Source organism: Sciurus vulgaris, assembly GCF_902686455.1.
Source record: "Sciurus vulgaris genome assembly, chromosome: 2".
Lineage (NCBI taxonomy): Eukaryota > Metazoa > Chordata > Mammalia > Rodentia > Sciuridae > Sciurus > Sciurus vulgaris.
This window is the reverse complement of record NC_136462.1, coordinates 36,540,929-36,568,845: the sequence shown is the minus strand read 5'-3', so window position 1 is coordinate 36,568,845 and position 27,917 is coordinate 36,540,929. Positions and strand designations below refer to the sequence as shown.

Genomic DNA, 27,917 nt, shown 5'->3' with positions numbered 1-27,917 from the left:
GTTAAACCCAAGGCCAGCATTATTCTAAATGGGAAAAAGTTGTAAGCTTTCCCTCCAAAAAGTGTAACAAGACAGGGTTGCCCTCTTTCACCACTTCTGTTCAACATAGTCCTTGAAACTCTAGTCAGAGGAATTAGGCAATAGAAATAAAAGGATATGAATAGGAAAAGAAGAGCTCAAACTATCCCTGTTTGCTGATGACATGATCCTATATTTTGAAGACCCAAAAAACTCTACCAGAAAATTTCTAGACCTCATAAGTGAGTTCAGCAAAGTATCAGGATATAAAATTAACACACATAAATCAATTACATTCCTATATACCAATGATGAATCTATTGAAAAGATAAATTAAGAAAACTACCCCATTCACAATAGTCTCAAAAAAAAATATTGGGAATCAGTCTCACAAAAGAAATGAAAGACCTCTAAAATGAAAACTACAAAACACTAAAGAAAGAAATTGAAGAACACCTTAGAAGATGAAAAGTTCTCCCATGTTTTTGGATAGTCAAAATTAATATTGTCAAAGTGTCCATACTACCAGAAGCACTATACAGATTTAATGCAATTCCTATTAAAATTCCAATGATGTTCTTCATAGAAATAAAAAATACAATCATGAAATTCATTTGGATAAATAAGAAGCTCAGAATAGCCAAAGCAATTCTTAGCAAGAAAAGTAAAGCAGGAGGCATCACAATACAGACCTAAAATTATCCTACAGAGCTATAGTAACAAAACCAGCTTGGTATTTGTACCAAACAGAATGAAGACCAATGGAATAGAATAGAAGACAGAGAAAAACCCACATAAATACAGTTATCTCATATTAAACAAGGCTGCCATAAACATACATTAGAGAAAAGGTAGCCTCTTCAACAAATGGTGCTAGGAAAACTGGAAATCCATATGTAACAGAATGAAATTTAAACCCTATCCCTCACCCTGCACAAAAATCAACTCAAAGTGGATTGGAGATCTAGGTTTTAGACCAGAAACCCTGAGTACCTGCTAGAAGAAAGTGTAGGCCCAACTCTCCAACATGTCAGCTTAGGAACCAACTTCTTCAACAAGATTCCCAAAGTTCAACAAGTAAAATGAAGACTCAGTAAATGGAAGATATCAAACTAAAAAGTTTCTTCACAGCAAAGGAAACAATCAAGAGCACAAAGAGAAAGCTTACAGAATGAGAAAAAATCTTTGCCACCTGCACCTCAGAGCATTAATCTCCAGGATATATAAAGAACTAAAAAAAAACTTAGCACAAGAAAAATAATAATCCAATAAATACATGGGCAAAGGATCAAAATAGACACTTCTCAAAAGAAGAAATATGAATGCTCAACAAATATATGAAAAAAAATGTTCAACCTCTCTAGCAATTAAAGAAATGCAAATTAAAATTACACTGAGATTATATCTCACTCCAGATAGAATGGCAATTATCAAGAATACAGGTAACAACAAATGTTGCCAACAATGTGTGGGAAAAGGTACACTCCTACATTGCTGGTAGGACTGCAAAGTGGTGCAACCACTCTGGAAAGCAATATGGAGATTCTTCAGAAAACTTGGAACAGAACCACCATTTGACCCAGTTATCCTACTTGTTGGCATACACCAAAAGGACTTAAAATCAGCATATTATAGTGATGTGGCCACATCAATGTTTATAGCAGCTCAATTAACAGTAGCTAAACTATGGAACCAATGTAGGTGCCCTTCAACAGAAGAATGGATGAAGAAAATGTGTTATATATACACATGAAAATATTACTCACCCATAAAAAAGAATGATTTTATGACTTTTGCTGGTAAATTGATGGATCTGGGTGCTAAGCGAAATTAGCCAATTCCCTAACACCAAAGTTCAAACTTCTCTCTGATATCCGGTTGCTGATACACAACAAAGTGGGGAGGTGGGGAAACTGTTAGAAGTTCTGTGGATTAGACAAAGTGGAATGAAGTGAAGGAATAGGAGGATAGGAATACGAAAGACAGTAGCATGAATCGGACCTAACTTTCCTATGTTCATATATGAATACATCACCAGTGAAACTCCACGTTATGTATACCCACAGGATTGGGATCCTTATTAGAATAAGGTATCCTCCATGTATGTAAAATGTGTCACAATGCATTCTACTGTCATGTATATCTAAAAAAAATCTATTTCATTTACTGTATCACCAAAAAGAATTAAGTACTTAGGAATTAAAGAAATTAAACACATACACACTTAAAGCTACAAAACCTTGCTGAATGAAATTATAGAAGGCCTAAATAAATGGAAAGACATCCCATTTGTATGCACTGGATGACATGATTGGTAGCATGCCATACTACCCAAAGCAATCTACAGACTTAATGCAATCTCTGTTAAAACCCAAATGATAGGTTTTACAGAAATAGAAAAATTCATTCTGAAATTTATGTAGAACCTCAAGGGATCCAAAATAGTCAAAGCAATCTTGAAAAAACAACAAAGTTGGCAAATTCATACTTCTTGATTTCAAACTTACTATAAAGCTTCAGTAATCAAAACAGTGTGATACTGGCATAAAATCAGATGCATAGACAAATGGAATACAATTTTATATACAGGGTCAAATAATTTTTAATGAGCTATTAAGATATTTGAATAGCTAAAGGGCAGTCTTTTCAACAAATAGTTTGGGGAAGATTGACTACTACATGCAAGGCAATGAAATTGAACCCTTAATCACTTTTCACAAAAATTAAAGTGTATCAAAGATCTATACATAAAAGCTAACAAAACTATAAAACTCTTAGAAGACAACATAAGGGAAAGCTTCATGACATTATATTTGGCATTTATGAGATTAGTGAATATAACATCAAAAGCATAGGCAGTAAAAGCAAAACTAGATAATTTGGACTTCATGAAAGTTAAAAAATATCTCTGTACATCAAAGGACACTGTCAACAAAGTAAAGAAAAAACACTCAGACTCAAGAAAATATTTGTAATCACATATTTGATAATGAATTAATGTTTAAAATATATGTATCTACACAACCCTACAATTCAATAACAAAAACCACAGGTTGAAAATTTACAGAGGCAAGATACAAAATAAAATAAAAAAATAGCTTTTCTATACACCAATAATGAATTTGCTGAGAAACAATCCCATTTGCAATAACCCTGCTTCCTGAAAAAAAAATAAAAAATCTGGGAATAAATCAAAACCAAGGATATCAGGACATCTGCAATGAAAACAGTAGTACACTGTGGAAAGAAATTGAAGAAAACAATAGAAGATGAAAAGATCTCCCATGTTCATGGATAGGTAGAATTAATATTGTCAAAATGGCCATATTACCAAAAGCAATAAAGAGATTCAAAGAAATTTTCTTCAAAATACCAATGGCATTCTTCAGAGAAAGAACTAGAAAAAAGCAGTCCTAAAGTTAATTTGGAAGAATAAAAAAACCTAGAATAGCCAAAGCAATTCTAAGCCAAAAAAACAATGCTGGAGCCATTGTTTATGTTTGAATACCAAACTTCAAATTATACTATGGAGCTATAGTAAGAAAAACAGCATGGTACCGGCATAAAAATAGGCACATGAGCCAACTGAAACCAATACAAGACACAAACCCACACAGAGACAGTCATCTGATTCTTGACAAAGGCACCAAATTCATACATTAGGGAAAAATGGATATCCATATATAGAATAATGAGAATAAATCACTCTCTCTCTACACAAAAGTCAACTCAAAATGGATCAAAGACCTAGGAATTAGAACAGAAACTTTGCAACTCCTATAAGAAAATGTAGGGTCAACCCTCCAACATTATTGGCACAGGCAACAACATCCTCAATAGGACTTCTAAAGCTCAGGAAATAGTGCCAAGAAGTAATAAATGGATAGCATTAAATGAAAAAGCTTTTGCACTACAAAGGAAATAAGAGCAAGAGGAAAGAACCTACACAATGGGGAAAAAAATCATTGCTAGCTACTCTTCTTACAGAGGATTAATATTCAGAATCCAGAAAGAACTCAAAAATCTTGCCACCAAAAAATAATTAATAAATGGGCAAATGAACTACACGGAAACTTCTCAAAAGAAGAAATTCAAATGTCCAACAAGTACATGGAAATAATATTAATATCTTTAGCAATTAGAGAAATACAAATCAAAACCACACTGAAATTTCATCTCACTCCAGTCAGAATGGCACCCATCAAGAATACAAACAATAGATACTGGAGAGGATGTGGGGGGAAGCAATATTTTTACCCTGTTGTTGGAATTGTAAATTAGTATGACCACGATGGAAATCAGTATGGAGTTTCCTCAGAAGTCTAAGGAATGGCACCACCATAAGATCCAGCTATACTTCTCAGTGTTTATCCTAAAGAACTAAAATCAGCTTACTATACTGCAACATGCATATCCATGTTTATAGTAGCAAAATTCACCATACCAAACTAGGGAACTGCCAAGGTGTCCTTCAACAAATGAATGGATACAGAAAAGGTGGTGTATATGCGCAATGAAGTTTTATTCAACAATAAAAAATGAAATTATGTGATTTGCCCCCCAAAATTGATATAATTTGAAAGCATTTTATTAAGCAAAATAAGCCAAGCTCAAAAAAGTCAAGGATCGTATGTTTTCTCACATGTAGAAGGTAGTGGGGAAAAAGAAAAAGAAAGGGTGGGGAGGCTGTCTCATAAAAATTAAAGGGAGATGAGTAGAAGAGGGAGGAGAGAGAAAGGAGAAATACTATGGAACAATTTTGATCAAAGTATATTATGTCATATATGAATATGTAACAACAAATCCCACTATTATTTGTAATACCAATGAAAAATGGGGGGGAGGTGAACAGAGAACTCGAATATATATTTTCTGAAACCATACAAATGACAGAAAAGCATCCGAAAAGTTCTTCATTGTCCCCAGTCATTAGGAAATGGCAAATAAAACTGAGATGATATACCACTTTGCATCCATTAAGATGGTAATATTTGAAAAAAGAAAACAACATGTGTTAAAGAAGCTGTAGAGAAATTGGAAATCTCATTTATCACTTGTGGGAGTGAAAAAAAAATTGAATTACCACATGAACCAGCAATTCCACTTCTTGGTTTATATCCAAGGAAGTTGGAAACAGGTACTCTAATAGATATTTGAACACCAATATTCATAGCAGCATTATTCAAATAAGCCAAAAGATGGAAGAACCAAATGTCCATCGACTGTTGAATAGATTAAAATGTATGTTTTCTGTGTGTTTTAAATAGTATATTTTCCAATCCATGAGCAGATATGTCTCTCCTTTTATTTATATTGTCTTTCATTTCTTTAATCTGTATTTTGCAGTTTTAAGCACACAATTTCTGTATATTTTCATAGAGTTACACATATGTGTTTTATTTTGCTTTGAATCATTGTTAGTGGCATTTTTCACTTCAGTGTCCATCACATGGTCATTGCTACTGTATACATGATTGTATATTTATACTGCAGCTTTCTTACCTGATAGTACTATCAGTTTTAAGGAGGGGTTATTCTTCGGTCTTGTGTATTTGTTGGTTTTATTTTGTTTGTTTTTGTTCTTTGGGGATTTCTGTATCTAAAAATAGGCTGATTTTATTTCTTCCTTGCCACAACCCATGCAGCATCATCAAAGGATCTCACATGGAGTGACTGGAGATGGAAAAGAGACAGAGATATTTTTAAGTAAAAGTGGGACCAGGTGGGATACTGCACTCTGATGGAGGAACAGTGACCCAGAACTAGCTCCACAAATTTATTATATAGGATCTCATAATCAGGAGGTTAACCATTTGTGAGTTATCAGGAAGCTTCCTTGTGCACTAAAAAATTACAGAGCTAGAAACATTTTTATGGTTCTCCTGCTGTTACAGTGCTGGAAACATCCTGCTATTGTCCTGCTGCACCCAGGAAGCCCATTATACTGGAATGACTGATAACTGTTAGTGTCAAAGTCAGTGTTGAGGCTGTTAACATCCTCAACTTTTGAGCAGGGACTATTTCCCAGGCTTGGCTTTTGCCAACACCACAGGATCAGCCGATGACCAGGGTTTCATCTGCTCTCCACATTTCCTTTCTGATGTGTGTGTCTTTTATTCTCTTCTTTGTGCTGGCTAAAACCTTTGGAACTATGGTGCATAACCACAATGAGAATGGACGTCCATGCCTTTTTCCTGATCTTAGGGGGAATGCAGTGAATCTTTTACATTAAGTACATTATCTGTACATTCTTTTACTTTTTATATTTTTATGGATTCTTTTTAGTTTTAGATAGCATTATTATACATTTTGACATAATCACAGAAGAATGGACTACAATTTGCTCTAATTCAGCCCCCAGCATTTACTCCCTTCCCCTACTCTCCTCCTCCTATTCTAGTGATCTTTCTATAATTTGTAGTAGTTGTTGTTTTTTAAATTAGTATCTTGTGGATATACTTGATAGTGAGATTCACTGTGATATATTCATGTGTGTACATACAAAAGATGCATCAGATTCATTCTACTGGTCTCCCCTATTCTGTCCCTCCTTCTCCCTTGATCCCTTTTATCTACTCTACTGATCTTTTCTCTATTTTGAAGGAATTCACTCTCCCCTCTGCCTTTTTTTTTTTTCTTTTCTTTTCTCTCTATTTTCTTCTCCTGTTTTTTTATTAGCTTCCACATATTGCAGAAAACATTTGAACATTTGACCTTTGGATTTTGGGGACTGGCTTATTTTATTTAGCATAATAGTCCCCAGTTCCATGCATTTAATGGCAAATGCCATAATTTCATTTTTTATGGATAAGTAATACTCCATTATGTACATATACCACATTTTATTTTTCCATTCATCTGTCAAAGGGCACCTAGGTTGATTCTACAGCTTGGCTTTTGTGAATTGTGCTGCTATAAACATTGTTGTGGTTGCATTCCTGTAATATGCTGATTTAAAATCTTTTGGATATATACCAAGGAATTGGATAGCTGGATCATATGGTGGCTTCATTCCTAGTTTTGGGGGGGAATCTTCATACTGCTTTCTGGAGTGCTTGCACTAATTTTTAGTCCCACCAACAATGTAGGAGTTTATCTTTTTCCTCCCATCCTCACCAACATTCAGTATCATTTGTATTCTTGATAATTGCCATTCTGAATGGAGTGAGATGAAATCTCAGTGTAGTTTTGATTTGCATTTCCCTAATTACTAGAGATGTTGAACGTTTTTCATGTATTTGTTGACCATTTGTATTTCTTCTTTTGAGAAGTGTCTGTTTAGTTCTTTTGCCCATTTATTATTTGGGTTCTTTGCTGTTTTTTGTTTGTTTTGCTTTGTTTTATTTTGTTTTCTTGTTTGGTACTAAGAGTTCTTTGTATATTCTGGATGTTAATGCACTACCTGAGGAGCAGGTGATGATTGTGTCCATTCTGTAGTCTCTCTCTTCACACTCCTGATTGTTTCCTTTGCTGTGCAGAAGCTTCTAATTTGATACCATCCCATTTGTTGATTTTTAATTTTATTTCTTGTGCTTTAGGAGTCTTGTCAAGGGAGTTGATTCCTATACTGACATGCTCCCGTGTTGAGCCTACATTTTCTTCTATCATTTGCAGAATTTCTGGCCCAATTCCTGACTCTAATCCACATTGAGTTGACTTTTGTGCAAGTTGAGAGATAAGTGTCAAATTTCATTCTAATACAAATAGATTACCATTGTTCTCAGCAACATTTGTTTAAAAGGCTATCTTTTTACCAACATATGTTTTTGGTACCTTTGTTTAGTATCAAAACTTTATGTGGGTTTGTCTTTTATTCTATTTCATTGGATTTCAAGCCTGTTTTGATGCCAGTACCATGCTGTTTTTATTAATATAGCTTTAAAATATAATTGGAGGTCTGGTATTATGATGCCTCCAGCATCACTTTTGTTCAGGATTGCTTTGACTATTCTGGGTCTCATATTTTTCAAAATGAATTTCCAAAATGCATTTTCTAGTTCTGTGAAAAATGTCATTGATATTTTGATGGTGATAACATCAATTTGTATCACACTTTTGGTAGTGTGAACATTTTGTTAATATTAATTCTGCTTATCCAAGAACATGGGAGGTCTTTCCATCTTCTCAAGTCTTTTTCAATTTCTTTCTTTAGTGTTCTGTTAGTTTTCAGGGTAGAGGTCCTTTGACTCTTTTGTTAGATTGATTCCCAAGTAGTTTCTTTTCTTTTTTCTTTTCTTTTCTTTTGGCTTATTGTGAGTGGGATAGATTTTTTTCTAATTTCTCTTTCAGCAGATTCACTATTAGAGTATAGGAACATGATTGATTTATGAGTATTGATCATACTTCCTGCTACTTTGCTGAATTCATTTATGAGCTCTAAAAGTCTTCTAAATATAAGATCATGTCATCAGCAAACAGATAATTTGAGTTCTTCTCTTCCTGTCTGTATCCCTTTAATTTCTTTTTCTTGCATGAGAGCACTAACTGGAGTTTTAAGGTATATGTTAACTAAAAGTGGTGAAAGTGGCCATCCTAGTGTTGTTACTGTTTTGAGAGGAGATGCTTTCAGTTTTTCTCACTTTCACATAATGTTGGCCTTGAATTTGTCATATATGCCTTTACAATGTTGAGATAAGTTCATTCTATCCCTAGTTTTTCTAGTGTTTTAAACATGAATGGGTGCCGTACTTTGTCAAATGCTTTTTCTGCATAATTATGTGATTATTGTTATTTGCTCCATTTATGTAGTGAATTACATTTAGTAACTTCTATATGTTGAACCAATGTTGCATCCCTGGAATGAAATCCATTCATCATTCTTCATTTTTGTCAAAACTTTTTTTCAAACTGAAGAAGTACCCACTACAAACTACTCATTGTTTTCTGAGAGTTTTTGAGGAATGTTTACATTTACAATTATTAGAAATATCAGTGTATAGTTTTCTTTTGTGTTCTCCATGCTTTTAATTTTAATTTTGTAAAATTAACTATTTAATGTTCCCTCCTCAAACCCTTCCAAACTCACTCTATAAAACTAGTATCACCCTAATATCAAAACCAAACAAAGACACATCAAGGAAAGAAAACTTCATACAGATATCCCTGATGAACACAGATGCAGAAATTCTTAACAAAATTCTGGTAAATCTCTTGAAAATACATATTAAAAAGATAGTGGACCATGATCAAGTTGGGTTCATCCCAGGGATGCAAGGTTGGTTCAACATCCAGAAATCAATAAATGTAATTCATCACATCAATAGACTTAAAGTTAACAAGCATATGATTATTTCAGTAGATGTTGAGAAAGCATTTCATAAAATACAATATCCCTTCATGCTCAAAACACTAGAAAAAATAAGGATAGTAGGAACAGACCTCAACATTAATTGTAAAGGCTATCTGCATGAAGCCCACAGCCAAAATCATTCTAAATGAACAAAAACTGAAAACATTTCCTCCAAATGTGGAAAAAGACAGGGATGCTGTCTTTCACCACTTCTACTCAACATTGTCCTTGAAATGCTAACCAGAGCAATCAGACAGACCAAAGAAATTAAAGGGATACAAATAGGAAAAGAAGAACTCAAACTATCACTATTTACCACAACATGATTCTATATTTAGAGGATCAAAAAAATTCCACCAGAAAACATCTAGAACTCACAAATGAATTCAGCAAGGTAGCAGGATATCAAATCAACACTCATAAATCTAGTGCATTTCTATTCATAAGTGATGAATCCTTAGGAAAAGAAATTAGGAAAACTACCCCATTCACAATAACCTCAAAAAAAAAAAAAAAACTTGAGAATTAAGCTAACAAAAGAGGTACAAATGAAAAGTACAGCACACTAAAGAAATAAATTAAAGAAAACCTTAGAAGATAGAAAGATTTCCCATGTTCTTGGATAGGCAGAATTAATATTGTCAAAATGGTCATAAAAGTGCTAATGCAATTCCATTTAAAATCTCAATGATATACCTCATAGAAATAGAGAAAATCATCATGCAATTCATCTGTAACATCTGCCAAAGCAGCTGTTATCAGGAAGAGCGATGCAGGAGGTATCACAATACCAGATCTTAAACTATGCTACAGAGTGAAGTATCAAAAATGGCATAGCATTGGCACCAAAATAGAAAGGTACAGAAGACACAGAGACAAACTCACATTAATACAGTTATCTCATACTAGACAAAGGTGCCAAAAACATACAATGGAGAAAAGAAAGCCCTTCAACAAATGATGCTGGGAAAACTGGAAATTCATATGCTCTTACCCTACACAAAACAACTCACAATGGATCAAGGACCTAGGAATTAGAACAGAGACCTTGTGCCAAATGGAAGAAAAAGTAGGTCCAAATCTTCATCATGTTGGCTAAGGACCAGACTTCCTTAACAAGACTCCCAAAGTGCAAGAAATAAAAGCAAGAATCAATAAATGGGATAGATCCAAACTAAAAGGCTTTTTCAGCAAAGAAAAAAAATCAACAATGTGAAGAGAGAGCCTATGGAGTGGGAGAAAATCTTTACCACATGCACTTCAGATAGAGTACTAATCTCCAGAACTTATAAAGAACTCAAAAAACTTAACACCAAAAATACAAACATATTTTTAAGGACAGATTTTATAAGATTGCATAAAATGTGCACCATTAAGTGCAGCATATCACAGAAAGATCAGATCTGAGAACTATATAGCTAATAGAAAGCAAAAGCAGCTGTCTCTGTCATTCTTTCCAATTAAACTTATGACAGTGTGTTTGTATGATATTTGATTGACTAGTTCCAGACCTCAGTAAAGTGAGCTCTAAGTAAATTTACATTTCAATTATATGTGATCAATCACACATGGAAAGCAGTATGGAGATTCCTTAGAAAACTTGGAATGGAACCACCATTTGACCCAGCTATCCTACTCCTTGGCCTATAACCAAAGAACTTAAAATCAGCATACTACAGTGATGCAGCCACATCAATGTCCATAGCAGCTCAATTCACAATAGCCAGATTGTGGAATCAACATAGATGCCCTTCAGTAGATTAATGGATAAAAAAACTGTGGTGTGTGTGTGTGTGTGTGTGTGTATTATATATATTTTTATGGAATATTACTCAACCATAAAGAAGAATAAAATTATGGCATTTGCAGGTAAATGGATGGAATTGGAGAATATCATGCTAAGTGAAATAAGCCAATCCCCAAAAACCAAAGGCTGAATGTTTTCTCTTATAAGTGGATGCTGATACATAACCGGTGACTGGGGATAAGGGAAGAATGGAGGAACATTGGATTATGTAGAGGGAAATGTGGGGGAGGGAGGAGGAGAAAGGAAAGATGGTAGAATGAGACAAACACCATTACCCTATGTATATGTATGATTATACAAATGATATGACTCTACATCATGTACTATCAGAGAACTGAAAGGTTGTACTCCATTTGTGTACAATGAATCAAACTACATTCTGCTGTCATGTACAACTAAATAGGACAAACAATTTTAAAAAAGGTCCCTCCTTCTATTTTCTAGAAGACTAGATTGTTTTAATTTTTACTTTAAGGATTTCATAAAATTCATTAGTGAAGCCATCTGGACTGGAGATTTACTTGGCTAGAATTTTTCCACTAGAAATTGAATTATAGGCAATTTATATATTTTTAAATTTTGTTGTGACATACTTTTTAGATATTTGGCCATTTCATTTAAGTTGTCTAATTTGTGTGTATGAAGTTGCTTATAGTATTCCCTTATTATCAATTTTTTTTTACTTCAAAGTCTATATTAAAATCCCTGTTTTATTCTTAAGATTGGTAATTTCTATATTCCTTTATTTAGTCTTAGGCTATTTTGGTTTTATTGATTCTTTTTAAAGAACCATATTTTGTTTCATTAATTTTCTCTATTTTTTTGTGTAAAATTTCATTGGGGTTTTTGCTTTTATCTTTATTATTTCATTCCTTCTGTTTGGGTCAGGTTTATTTTACTCCATATCTGCATTCTTGAAGTGGAAGCTTATTTTATTGATTTGAACTTTCCTATTGTAACCATGAGAAGCACTGCTTAGGATGCACCATAAATTTGATATGTTGTCTTTGCATTTTTGTTCATTTTAATATTTTTCTATTTCTTTTGAGCCTTGCTCATTAATTTGTGGATTATCCTAAAGTTTGTGGTTTAGTTTCCTGTTTATCATTAAGTTTTTTTACTTATTTGATTCCACTGTGGTTAGAGAAGACAGTCTGTATGATTTCAGTTTTTTAAAAACTTTTTGAGGTCCAGCTGAAGTTGTAATGCACTCCTAATCCCTGTAACTTGGGAGGCTGAGGCAAAAGGATAGTAAGTCCAAGGTCGGTGTTAGCAACTTAGTGAGTCACTCTCTGCAAAATTAAAAAGAAAAATTAAGACTAGAGTGTTGCTTAGTGGTAGATAGCCCTTGGGTGCAATCCCCTGTACCTGAAAAAAAATTAATTAATTAAAAATTTAAAATTAACATTAAACAAACATATAGAGGTCTAAGATATTATCTTGGTGAATTGTCAGTGGGCATTGGATAAAATGTGTATTATTCTGTCCAGTGGAATGTTCATAAATGTCATTTCTATCCTAATGAGTGATCGTGTGTTTTAGTTCTCTCTCCTTTTTTATTTGCTTTCCAGGTCTGCTGCATACCTGAAAAATGAATTTAATACAAAATATATGAAGAATGTTAGGTGTTTTCCCAAATGAAAACTTAGGTTCAAACAGAAATCTAAATTCAAATATTTGTAATAGTTTTATTCATATTTGCCAAATGTTGGACTTAGCTAAGATATATTTTGATAGGTGAATGGATGAGCAAACTGTGGTACATCCATACAATAAAACGTTATTCAGTAATAAAGAGAAATGAACTATCAATCTACAAAAAGACAGGAAGATCCTTAAATGCATACCGCTAAGTAAAAGAAGCCAGAATGAAAATGATTCCTAAAATATGATTCCAATAATACAACATTCTAGAAAAAGTAAAACTATCAGGAGAGTATAATGATCAGTGACTGCCAGGGCCTTTTTGGAAAAGGTAGATAGATGAATAGATGAAGCTTAGCAGATTGTTAGGGCAGTTAACACTATTCTGTATGATACTTAGAGGTAGAAACATGGAAGTATGACATTAGACATCTGTCAAAACTGAGAAAAAACTTCACATATGCAAATTATACCTAGCAGATCCCAGAAAGGAATGCAAATTCTAATAAGAGAATCTAAATATACCACAAAATAAATGACACAACCCAATGGAAGGTGGTGCAGGGAAGGGTACTGACTTCAATGTATTTAAATATGAGTGGAGGCTGTATGATCAAAGGTAAAAGCAACTATACATAAGGACTTTAGTAAATAAACTACAAAAGCAAAGGAGCCAACTTACAAATCTCCCAATGACCCAAGTTTAAAAAGTTTAAGCAATAAAATAAAGCACTATTTTATTATAACCCAAAGTATAAAATAAATATCCATATCTGATACATTTTTGAATAAATTAATTAGTGGAGGAGAAGAGACAAATCTCTCATGGAGATTTCCAAACAATTTGTATAGATTCTCTACTTTCAAGGAGCGGGAATGTACAATTTCACACTCCTTAGGCATGGGTTGCCCACAGTGACTTCCTTCCGTAGAGTAGTTTTATGGGGTTCATGGTGAGGAGAGTACGTTTACTATGGAGAGGTCTGACAAACACGTTAGCCAGGTGATCAAGATCAGTGTCAATATTTATAAGTCATGTAGGTAAGCATATACCTTTGATATTATGTCATGGAAATGTTACTTTACTTCTGTGGTCTTCCTTTAAAAATCCCATAACACTAGACTTGGCATAAGTAAATATCAGAAACTCTAGTAGATTATCCTACAGTTTTTGCAGGTACCCTATAAAAACCTGCCCCAACTCCTCAAATCTGTCAAGGTCATCAAAAAAAGAAAACTGAGAAACTATCACTACAAAAAGAGGTATTAAGGAGACATTTCAGTTAAATGTAATTTGGTAATCAAATGAATCTTGGAATAAACAAAAAGGGCTTTAAGTAAAAACTAAGGAAGTATGAATAAACCGTGGGCTTTAGTTAATAATAATATGTTAATATTGGTTCATTAATTGAAACACATGTGTCATACTAATGTAAGACATTAAATACAGGGGAATTCAGTGCAGGGTATATGAGAAATCTCTCTACTACTTTCCTCATTTTTCTGTAAATCTAAAATTGTTTTTTTTTTTTAAACTAGGTTCAGTTAATGTTTTAGGCTCATATTCTGTACAACTTTCAAGAAACAAACTATTCCAGTCTTACATAAACTATCTCCCAAAATGGTAGAAAAATAAATATTTCCCAGTTCACATTATGAATCTAAGATGATCTTATTACCAAAACCACGAAAAGGATAGCAAGAAAAATATAGGCTAATATCTACTGTGAGCATAGATAAGCTTTGGGAATAAAATATTAACTTGCCAAAAAGATACATATAGACCAAAATTGATTTATTTATGGAAATAAAGATGATCATATTAACAGACTAAGGGGATAAAATTATATGGTCTTCTCTATTGATTCATGAAGAGCATTTGATAAAATTCCATACCTATTAATAAATATTCTTAACAAACTAAGATTAGAAGAAATTTCCTTAATCTAATTAAGCAAATATAGTTAATAGTTAGATATTATTAATATTTTTTTAGAGTTGTAAGACCATATTTTATTATAATTGATTCAAGTCCACATTATACAAAGTAAAAGAAATAGTGTAAGCATTTAAAAGAGCATCATATAACTTATATAACTTAATCATTATCCATATAGAAATTTATTAAAAGTTGGTAGTCTTTTTTTTTGCTATATTTGAAATCTTTTTTTTTAATTTATTTTATTGTAAACAAATGGGATACATGTTGTTTCTGATTGTACGTGTAGTAACAGCATACCGTTTGCATAATCATACAATTACATAGGATAATGATGTTTGATTCATTCTGTTATTTTTTCCTCCCCCCCCACCCCTCCCACCACTCTTTTCCTTCTATACAGTCCCTCCTTACTCCATTCTTGTCCCCCTCCCACCCCCCATTATGTGTCATCATCCACTTATCAGTGAGATCATTTGCCTTTTGGATTTTTGAGATTGGCTTATCTCACTTAGCATGATATTCTCCAATTTCATCCATTTGCCTGCAAATGCCATCATTTTATTATTCTTTATAGCTGAGTAATATTCCATTGTATATATATACCACAGTTTCTTTATCCATTCATCAATTGAAGGACATCTAGGTTGGTTCCATAGTCTGGCTATTGTGAATTGAGCAGCTATGAACATTGATTTGGCTGTATCTCTGTAGTATGCTGATTTTAAGTCCATTGGGTATAGGCCGAGGAGTGGGATAGTTGGGGCAAATGTTGGGTCCATTCCAAGTTTTCTAAGGAATCTCCACACTGCTTTCCAGAGTGGCTGCACTAATTTGCAGCCCCACCAGCAATGTATGAGTATACATTTCTCCCCACATCCTCGCCAACACCTGTTGTTGCTTGTGTTCTTAATAATTGCCATTCTAATTGGGGTAAGATGGAATCTTAGTGTAGTTTTGATTTGCATTTCTCTTATTACTAAAGATGGTGAACACTTTTTCCATATGTTTGTTGACTGCTTATAGATCTTCTTCTGTGAAGCGTCTGTTTATATCCTTAGCCCGTTTGTTGATTGGGTTATTTGCATTCTTCACGTAGAGTTTTTTTAGTTCTTTACATATTCTGGAAATTAATGCTCTATCTGAATTATGAGTGGCAAAGATATTCTACCACTCTGTAGGCTGTCTGTTCACATTACTGATAGTTTCCTTTGCTGAGAGAAAGCTATTTAGTTTGAATCTATCCCAGTGGTTGATTCTAGTTTTTATTTCTTGTGATATGGGAGTCCTATTAAGGAAGTCTGATCCTAAGCAATAAGGTGAAGATTTGGACCTACTTTTTCTTCTATAAGATGCAAGTTCTCTGTTCTGATTTTGAGGTCCTTGATCCATCGTGAGTTGATTTTTGTGCAGGGTGAGAGATAGGGGTTTAGTTTCATTGTGCTGCATATGGATTTCCAGTTTTCCCAGCACCATTTGTCGAAGAGGCTATCTTTTCTCCATTGCATATTTTTGGCACCTTTGTCTAGTATGAGAAAATTGTATTTATTTGGGTTTGTGTCCATGTCCTCTATTCTGTACCATTGATCTACCTCTCTATTTTGGTACCAATACCATGCTGTTTTTGTTACTATTGCTTTGTAGTATAGTTGAAGTTCTGGTATTGCAATACCCCCTACTTCATTCTTCCTGCTAAGGATTGTTTTAGCTATTCTGGGTTTCTTATTCTTCCAGATGAATTTCATGATTGCTTGCTCTATTTCTGTAAGGTACATCATTGGGATTTTAATTGGAATTGCATTGAATCTGTATAGCACTTTTGGTAGTATGGCCATTTTGACAATATTAATTCTGCCTGTCCAAGAACATGGAAGATCTTTCCATCTTCTAAGGTCTTCCTCAATTTCTTTCTTCAATGTTTTGTAGTTTTCATTGTAGAGATCTTTTACCTCTTTGGTTAGATTGATTCCCAAGTATTTTATTTTTTTTGAGGGTATTGCAAATAGAGTTGTTTTCCTCATTTCCCTTTCAGTTGTTTCATCACTTGTGTATAAAAATGCTTTAGATTTATGCGTGTTGATTTTATAGCCTGCTATTTTGCTGAATTCATTGATGAGGTCTGTAAGTTTTCTGGAGGAGTTTTTCGGATCCTCTAAATGTAGAATCATGTCATCAGCAAACAGTGACAGCTTAAGTTCCTCTTTTCCTATTTGTATCCCTTTAATTTCTTTAGTCTGCCTAATTGCTTTGGCTAGAGTTTGGAGGACAATGTTGAATAGAAGTGGAGAAAGAGGACATCCCTGTCTTGTTTCCATTTTTAAAGGGAATGGTTTCAGTTTTTCTCCATCAAAAATGATGTTGGCCATGGGCTTAGCATAAATACCCTTTACAATGTTCAGTTTTGTTCCTGCTATCCCTATTTTTTCTAGTGTTTTGAGCATGAAGGGGTGTTGTATTTTGTCTAACGCTTTTTCTGCGTCAATTGATATAACCATATGATTCTTATCCTTAAGTCTATTGACATGATGGGTTACGTTTATTGATTTACGGATGTTAAACCATCCTTGCATTCCAGGGATGAGCCCCACTTGATCGTGGTGCACAATTTTCTTAATATGCTTTTGGATATGGTTTGCCAATATTTCGTTGATGATCTTTGCATCTATATTCATCAAGGATATTGGTCTAAAATTTTCTTTCCTTGATATGTGTTTTCCTGGTTTGGGTATGAGGGTGATATTAGCTTCATAGAATGAGTTTGGTAGGGTACTCTCCTTTTCTATTTCCTGGAATACTTTGAGAAGTATTGGAATGAGATCTTCTTTGAAGGTCTTGTAGAACTCGGCTGGGAATCCGTCTGGTCCTGGGCTTTTCTTGGATGGTAGGTTTTTAATGGCTTCTTCTATTTCATTGCTTGATATTGATCTGTTTAAATTGTGTATGTCCTCCTGGTTCAGTTTGGGAGGAGCATATGTCTCTAGAAATTTGTCAATGACTTTGGTAGTTTCTATTTTGTTGGAATACAGATTTTCAAAGTAGCTTCTAATTATGTTATGTATCTCAGTGGTATCTGTCATGATATTTCCTTTTTCATCACGAATTTTAGTAATTTGAGTTTTCTCTCTCCTTCTCTTTGTTAGTGTGGCTAAGGGGTTGTCTATTTTGTTTACTTTCTCAAAGAACCAACTTTTTGTTTTGTCAATATTTTGAGTTGTTTCTTTTGTTTCAATTTCATTGATTTCAGCTCTGATTTTAATTATTTCCTGTCTTCTACTACTTTTGCTGTTATTCTGTTCTTCTTTTTCTAGGGCTTTGAGCTGTAATGTTAGGTCATTTAGTTGTTGACTTTTCATTCTTTTCTGGAATGCACTCCATGCAATGAATTTTCCTCTTAGTACTGCTTTAAAGTTGGTAGTCTTTTAGTACTAAAAGAAGAGTTCAAGTTTATTTGATATAAGATCAAGATATATCAACTGCAGTCCTATTATCCAAAATGTATTTTTAAGGGCATTAATTGCAAGGTTATTACATGTTTCTTATTTTATGATATAATCATTTTAACTTGAACCCATTTTCTAAGCTTTCTTTGTTTCACAAAAAAGGACTTATTAAATGCCTAAATAATCCTGATATTATATTAGGTGCTATACAAAAGGACCCCCTCAAACTTTTCCCCTCTTAAAGTTATCTCTGCTATCCTGAACAAACAGATGGAGATATACTAACTATAGAATAAAATAATAAAGCCATACATATAAGTGAACAATATTTAAGTATAATTTTAAATTTACAGATAAAGAGGCAGCTTTACCCCAGTCTTTTGTTTTGAAAAATTTTAAGCTTATAACAAATTGAAAGAATTTTACAGTAAATATTCTTCTGGATTCTACATAGACTATACTCATTATTGTTGCTTTGTTCCTTATCTAACATCTGTTCTGCCAAAAGGTATTTTTTCCCTTTCTTTTTAAAAATTTATTCTTTTTAGTTATATACAGCACTGGCATGTACCCTGACATATTGCAAAGCCATGGAACAACCCACTACAATTCAGTCCCTAGGACTTCTCCACCCTCCCACCTACCTCACTGCCACTCTCTTCCCTCCATTTCACTGATCCTTCTTTAATCCATTTACAGTTACATTCTTTGTTTTTCTTATTAGTGTCCTGTGATATACCTGAAACCAGGACTGTGTCATATCCACACATGCACATATGGAAGTTTGTTCAAATTCAGTCCATTGTTCTTTCCTTTTTCCATCCATTCTTCCTCCACCTCAACCCCTTTGTCTACTCTAATGGTCTTTCCTCGATTTTGATGAAATTCCCTCTCCATTTTTTCCCCTTTATCCCTTTCCTTTTTTTTTAAAATCTCCCCCACCCCCACTTATTTTCCTCACATTATATGACAGAGCTATAGTAACAAAAATAACATGATGTTGGCACCAAAACAGACATGAAGATCAATAGAATAGAATAGAAGACCCAGAGACAAACCTACATACAGTTATCTCATACTAGAAAAAGCTGCCAAAAACATACATTGGAGAAAAGAAAGCCTTTTTCCAAATGGTACTGAGAAAAGTAGGAATCCATATGTAGAAGAATGAAATTTGGCCCCTGCACAAAAGTCAACTCAAAGTGGATCAAAGGACTAGGAATTAGACCAGAAGCTGTACACCCTGTAAAAGCTAGAATAAAATGTAGGCCCAACACTTCAATGTCAGCATAGGAACCAACTTCCTTAACAAGACTCCAAAATGCATTTTTAAAAAAGCAACTCAAGCATCATCAAGAACAGATAGCATTGGTGCTGATAAGTATGTAAATTGGTAAACATTATGGAAAACTATTTGCTTTTATGTATTAAAGCTGCACATCTGCGTATTCCCATGATGCATAAGTTTTACTTCTAGCTAGATACTCTAGAACAGTTGCTTTCAAACTTTTGACCATAGTAGAAATATATTTCACATTTTAGTCTAGTACCCACACATATGTATGTATATGTACCCACACATATATATGTATTTTAGTCTAGTACCCACACATATGGTGTCTATGTGTTTGTGGGTACGTGTGTGTGTGCATGGGTGTGTGTGTATGTTTTAAAACATATACACCACATGCATATATAAAAAGCTCACAAATTTATGAAACAATACTTATCCTAAGTTCAAGAAAGGCTTTCTGATACTTTCTGGTTTTTTTTTTTTTTTTACTGCCTGTCTTAAATTCATTTTGTGCTGCCATAACAATATCTGAGGGTGAGTAGTTTATACAGTATAGTAGTTTATTTATTACAATTGTAGAAGCTGGTAAGTCCAATGTCAAGGGGCCTTAATCAAATTGGTACATTCTTACTATGTTATTCCATAGCAGATGGTGGAAGGGTGAAAGAGCATGCCTGACAGAGACCACAGGTTGAGCTCATAATAATCATCAATAATCCATTCATGAGAATGGAACACTCATTTAGCTCCCCCTTCCCAACATTGTTGCATTAGGAATTAAGTTTCTAACGTGCTTTTGGGGGGAACACATACAAATCATAACACCATCTTATTAATTGGTTTTGACCTATAATTTGAAGAATACTACCATAATGAAAGCCTCAGGTGAAATGTGATGTTAATAGCTACATTGTTATAGTAGCAACAGATGAAAACAAAAAATGTCCATCAAGATAAATGAATAAATGAAATGAAATACAGTCAACAATGGAATGGTACACAGCACTGAAAATGTTCCATAGCTATGCACACATCAGTAAGGAGGAATCTCAAACACAATGTTGAGTGAGCAAGCTATGTTGTATAACACATACTGTATGATTTCTTTTGTATAAATTTTTAAAACATGATAAACTGAATGATATATTTAGATAAACATGTGCAAAAGTATTTTTAAGTGCCAGTTGTAATGGTGCATGCCTGTAATGTAGTCCTGGCTACTGGAAGCCAGGGCAGAGTTGCTTGAGCTCAAACATTCAAGACCAACCTGGGCAACATAAAAAAGACCTTGTCTCCAAGAAAAGGAAGTTTTGTTCTTTTTTTGTTGTTTTTTTTTTTTTTAAGTTAGCAAATGACTAATGTGCATTCCACATGGATGAACCTTGAAAACATCATGCTTAGTAAAATAAGCCAGTCACAAAAGGTCATATTTAATTCCATTTTTGTTAAATGTTCAGAATATGCAAATCTGTAAAGACAAGAATGTAAATTAGTGGTTGTCTAGGGCTGAGGGTTGGGAGAAAACATGGGTATGGCATTTTTGAGAGGAGTAATGAAAATGTTTGAAAATTGATTGTGGAGATGGTTGCTCAAGTCTGTATATACTTTAAATGCCATTGAATGGTACAGTTTAAATCCATTAATTGTATGGGAATTATATCAATAATTCTGCTAAAAATAAGAAGATAATTTTAAAACTCAGGATAATAGTTATCTGGGGAAGAAGGGACTTGAGATCTAAGCAAGGCACATAGTGTTTGGAGATTTCAGTAATAGTCTGTTTCTTCACCTAGATGGTAAGCATGTCAGTGGGGTTTTATTGTTATTATGTATATTTTACACATTATAATTTTTGTGTATTTAATATTTAAATTTTTCTTTTTTGAGGAAAGTAATGCTTTTTTATATTCTTATATCCAGGCCTGTTATAATCAAGTATATCACAGAATATCAAACTTCTACTACAAATCTAGATCAGGACTAGTTTCATCAAAATATTTTATTTTTAAAATAATATTCTTTATGTATTAAAATTTACAAAAATATTTTTGAAAAAAAAGATACCTAACAGAATTATATTCTGTACATCAGAATACACTTAGCTATAACCTGCCTACTTTATTTCATTCATTGCCTTTGTAACCAACCTAATTCACCTCTTATATTATTTCGACATTCTCTTTACCGATCTCCTAGTTTCCTGACTTGCACTGTCCAGCCAGTTTTCCGTATTGCAACCTGAAATATCTTTTGGAAATATAAATAGTATGTTATTCCTCTGATCAGAACTCTTTAGTGGAACTTCATGTTCCTCTGTGGATAAAGTTTATGGATAAAAACTGAATTATTTAAGATTACTTTCCACATTCTATTTAATTTGCCTTTGTTTACTTTAACAGTATCTCCCACCCATATTTATTGTTACCACACACAGAAGGTTCTCTTGCTAGCTTCTGGATGTTTGGTACATGCCATTTTCCCCACCTGATAGTATACTTCTTATTTTCTATCTCTGTAACACCTATAAGGTTTAGCTTATATTTTGCTTTCTTCTAAGAAGTTTCTCTAAGCACCCCAGCCCTCCCTCACCTATAGCTGAAATGCCTTTCCTATTTTTCCCATAGTATTTTTGCATAATATGGCTGTAGTATTTATTTAACTATGTTAACACTTATTGATATTTTTCTGTAAATTTGTAAATTCCCCTAGGGCAATACTATTTTATTCTTACAGCCCCATTTCCTAACACTACCCTACCCCCATGGCAAGTACTCAATAACTATTTGTTGAGTGAACTAGATCAATTTATAATAAAATTACTGACAATTAAAACTATTACTCAGGCTTCTGCACTAGCCTAGTTGACCTGATTTTAATATATTCTTTATTTTGCTTTTAAAAACTTCTTTTACATGAACATTGAATATTGAATATATTAGGTGTTCATACCTCCTATAATTTGATGTTTAAAGAAGCTGAAACCCCTGTCAAAGGAGACACATAGAAATCTGTATCTTAAAAAATGAAAGAAATAAATAGTAAATGAAGATATGTAAAAAAAGAAAAATCTATATCTTCTTTTTCCTTTTTAATATCTGAAGTTTATAAGTATAAATTTTGGCAAATATGCTTCAACCTTTCATTGAGTAAGATGTTTGCTATCCTAACTACAATTCTGACAAACATATCACTTTTAATCTTCATCAGAAAAATATGAAATAGGAAAAAAAAAAAACCTAAAAACTAGAACTAAAAGGCAAATAATATCTCTATCCAAGATGATGGTTATTTACATTTACATGTGAAAAAATTGGAAGATAATGCACATGAGGAATGATGTTTTTGAGATCGGAGTTAGTGGGTAGTTTTATTTCTCTTTTTCTGAACATTTCACTGAAAATTTAAGCCCAAATTTTTGGGTTTAAAAACCTAATTATTTATCCAGCTCTGGTTGCATCTGAAGTCATATACTGGATTATTTCTGGGTATAATTAGTCTAGAGTTTAGAAAAAGGAAATTACAATTCAAATCTTTTTTATTTTTAATTCAGTTTACCTGAGGGAGTGAAATTTAATGCTAATTTTTGAAGGAAAGAAAAAGAAAAGAAAGAGAGAGAGAGAAGGAAAGAGAAAGAAAATGAAAGAGTTTTGTGGGTTTTTTTTTTTTTTTTTCCCTTCTCATTTGAGCGGCCGGGGATTTGAACCACGGTCCTTGCGCATGCTAGGCGAGCGCTCTCCAAAAGGAGCTATTTACAAGATCAATGCTCATAAATCCAATGCATTTTTATACATAAGTGATGAATCTTCAGAAAGAGAAATTAGGAAAACTACCCCATTCACAATAGCATCGAAAAAAATAAAATACTTGGGAATCAATCTCACAAAAGAGGTGAAAGACCTCTACAATGAGAACTACAGAACACTAAAGAAAGAAATTAAAGAAAACCTTAGAAGATGGAAAGATCTCCCATGTTCTTGGATAGGCAGAATTAATATTGTCAAAATGGCCATACTACCAAAAGTGCTATACAGATTCAATGCAATTCCAATTAAAATCCCAATGGTGTACCTTACAGAAATAGAGCAAGCAATTATGAAATTCATCTGGAAGAGTAAGAAACCCAGAATAGCTAAAGCAATCCTCAGTAGATAGAGCGAAGCAGCGGGTATCGCAATACCAGATCTTCAACTCTACTACAAAGCAATAGTAACAAAAACGGCATGGTATTGGTACCAAAATAGACAGGTAGATCAGTGGTACAGAATAGAGGATATGGACACAAACCCAAATAAATACAATTTTCTCATACTAGACAAAGGTTCCAAAAATATGCAATGGAGAAAAGATAGCCTCTTCAACAAATGGTGCTGGGAAAACTGGAAATCCATATGCAACAGAATGAAACTAAATCCCTATCTCTCACCTTGCACAAAACTCAACTCAAAATGGATCAAGGACCTCGGAATCAGACCAGAGACCCTGCATCTTATAGAAGAAAAAGTAGGTCCAAACCTTCAACTTGTTGGCTTGGGATCAGACTTCCTTAACAGGACTCCCATAGCACAAGAAAAAAAAAAACTAGAATCAACCACTGGGATAGATTCAAACTACAAAGCTTTCTTTCAGCAAAGGAAACTATCAGTAATGTGAAGAGAGAGCCTACAGAGTGGGAGAATATCTTTGCCACTCATACTTCAGATAGAGCGCTAATTTCCAGAATCTATAAAGAACTCAAAAAACTCTACACCAAGAATACAAATAATCCAATCAACAAATGGGCTAAGGAAATGAACTGACACTTCACAGAAGAAGATGTACAAGCAATCAACAGGTATATGAAAAAATGTTCAACGTCTCTAGTAATAAGAGAAATGCAAATCAAGACTACCCTAAGATTTCATCTCACCCCAATTAGAATGGCGATTATCAAAAATACAAGCAACAATAGGTGTTGACGAGGATGTGGGGAAAAAGGTGCACTCGTACATTGCTGGTAGGGTTGCAAATTAGTGCAGCCACTCTGGAAAGCAGTATGGAGATTCCTCAGAAAGCTTGGAATGGAACCACCATTTGACCCAGCTATCCCACTCCTTGGCCTATACCCAAAGGACTTAAAATCAGCATACTACAGAGATACAGACACATCAATGTTCATAGCTGCTCAATTCACTATAGCCAGATTGTGGAACCAACCTAGATGCCCTTCAGTTGATGAATGGATAAAGAAACTGTGGCATATATATACAATGGAATATTACTCCACCATGAAGAATGATAAAATTATGGCATTTGCAGGCAAATGGATGAAATTGGAGGATATCATGCTAAGTGAGATAAGCCAATCTCAAAAAACTAAAGGACGAATGATCTCACTGATAAGCGGATGAGGACATATAAGGGGGGGGTAGAAGGGGTTAGCGTTAGGGTTAGGTTTAGGGTTAGGGATAAGGAGGGTGGTAAGAATGGAGGAAGGAAGGACTGTATAGAGGGAATAGAGGGGTGAGAGGGGTGGGGAGGAAGGGAAAAAAATAACAGAATGAATCAAACAATATTGCCCTATGTAAATTTATGATTTTTAATTAAAATAAATAAATTTTAAAAAAAGAAAATGAAAGAAAGAAAGAAAAGGAAGGAAGGAAGGAAGGAGAAAGGCAGAAAAGGAGAGAGAAAGAGGGAGAAAAGAGGGAGGGAGATAGATTGATTTCAAGGAGAGTTGATTTTCTGCAAGGCAGTAGTATTATTATGTCATATTTTAGAAGAGTTCTTTTCCTAGTTGTACATTTAACTTTTATTTTGATCAAATTCACACTGTTTCCTCATCTATAAAGTGGGAATCATACTAATACCTACCTCATAGGGCTATTGTGAGAATAATATGAAAATGACATTTAAGTATATGTCCAGTAACACTTAAATGTTACCAGTTAAATTATTTACATGTCATCCTAATCAAATTGCTGTAATATTATTGACTGAAGAAAAAGTTCCTCCACATCTCTCACCCTGTCTAAAAGGAAGGAAAGGAAAAGTTAAAAAACAGTTGAAAAGGAAGGTAGGATATCTCTGGGAAATACAAGGCATTGTTTAAGGTGCTGAACAAGTTATCCCAGAGAACATGAAACAAAAATCATTCCACTTGTTTTTAATGTTTTGTAATATTAGATTTTCTTTCCTTTATGTCATTTGTTTCCCCCTTTCAGTTCATCTTTAACTGTATTCCTGAAACAGTGCTTGATAATACGAAGCAGAATCCATCAATGATCCCAGTGCCTTAAGAATTCATTCTAGCTCCTTACAATGAATTTGTCTTCCACTGTCTAATCCCAATGTACTTTTTGAGACAAGATAGGACAATTATGTACTAGTCACTTAGTACATTATATTCCAAAAATCATGTTACTCCTTTCAACAATTTAGGTTTTAAAAACTAAGAAGTAGAGAAGCTCAGGAATTAAGCCAGCATCATTCATACTGATAGTAACTAGTATCAAAACTCAAGCAGTCTGTCACAGTAGTTTTCAAATTTTAACATGGTTCAGAATCAGAGAGCTATTTAATACACACACTACTGGATCCTAACCCCATAACTTTTTGCCCCATAGATCAGTAACAGAGAGGTAGAGGTAGGGACAGTGTGGGAGATTTTGCATTTCTAAGTTCCCAAATTATATATATTAAGGTCATTCAGAGAAAACACATTGAAACATTACTAATCTATCAGACTGCAACATTTTTCCTCTTGTACTTCCTCTTTCACATTACTCCTCCAAAAGTTTAGTACACTCTTGCCAATTGAAAGACATGATACTCAAAATGCACTTGGTGCTTTTTTCCTTTGTACTTTTGTATTATTTACCCACACATAATTAAGCTACTTTTTCTTGCCCTTCCCCTTACCCTTCCTTACCTGTTGGAGTATTTTCCTTTATAAAGTCACTCAAATTCCCATTTTTCTCTAAAGTCTTATCTCATGTCATCACCTAAAAATATACTGCTTTTATTTTGAACTCATGGTACTTTATTCCAGTTTCTATCATCACTTACTATCTTGTCTGTAGCTATTTGTTTATATATTTCAATGTTCTGTATTACATTTATAGATTCCTTAAGGACTAAGATTGTATTTATCATGTATTACTTAGTAAATACTGGAATATGCTGACTATAGTACTTTTATTTTTTATTATTAAATATGATAGGTCATGTAAAAATATTTTGTTAACCATGAAGTGTTATTTAAAGATAAGGTACTTTTTTCTTGCAATGACTCTGAGCATTCCTAACATGAAAAAGTACCTTTCATAATTAATTTGTAAACACTTTAAGGAGATCAGGGAATACACAGAGATTAAAAAACAACTGATTTCATTTTTTGGCAAAATAAAAGTCCAAAGAAATTGAACAACAAATAGTCTCTCCTGCTATGCAGCAAAACCTCCCATTATATCTCATATATATATATATATATATATATATATCACACAGAAATAGTAGTCATATTATAACCATTGATTACATTAGAACTGCTCTTCAGGTGCCATCCTAGAGAACTTGAAGTATTGTTGGAAATATGATAAGTCTGAGCTTGACAATTAAACAGCTGAAATAAAATGAATTAACTGCAGTTTCATTTACCATTAACATTGTGGTGTGGAGTTATGATTTTCTTGGAAAATAAAAGCCAACTTCCATAATATCTGATAAATTAAAAATACATATAGAAAGAACATCATTGTCAGAATAATGTCATAGACATATACTTAGAAAAAGAAACTACAGAAAAACAAGTGGGATGAACTTACTATGTAAAATTACAAATATTGCAGGGCCATAGATCTAAATCTTTGCACCTCAGATTATTTGTTCATTTTTATAGAAAATGATACTTTTCTTCCACAGAAATGTTGAGAGTATAACATGCCATAATTATTATGAGAATGAGTGTATATGTTGTGTGTGTTGTGTGTGTGTGTGTGTGTGTGTGTGTGTTTTCTTTTTCCAGAACTAGGGATCAAACCCAGATCTCAAGCATTCTAGACAAGCACTCTACCACTCTGCTACCTCCCCAGCCCTGTTATGGAAATATTTTTAATTCTCAGGAGGCAAGATACTATAAGCCTTCTGAATTAGTTAACAATGTATTCTATCAGGGCATAGTAAAGCTCTTAGTTGAAATTTTAGATTTATCCAATAAGTTGCAAGAAATGGTTGGCATTCCAATCACATTGCTGATATAATCAGTTAGCTGTCAAAATGATAAACAAAGCTACAATATAACACTTTGGTTAAGAAAGATAGGCAAAATTCCTAAGTAAATGGGAGCATATTAAGAACGATAATTATCCAGTGCCATTTTGACCCTAACTAAAGTACTTTATCCAATTTTGACTGTTAGAACAAAAACAGATTTTGAAGAAATATCACTAGGATTAAAGAAAAAAAAAGCCTTTAATTTTTTAATGAAATCATGAATTCCAGTAAGAAGG

At 33.5% G+C, this 27,917-nt stretch overlaps 1 protein-coding gene across 1 annotated transcript in view; it reads left to right on the top strand.

The window, feature by feature from the left end:
- Positions 1-27,917, top strand: part of GPHN (gephyrin) — a 709,158-nt gene that overhangs the window by 390,881 nt on the left and 290,360 nt on the right.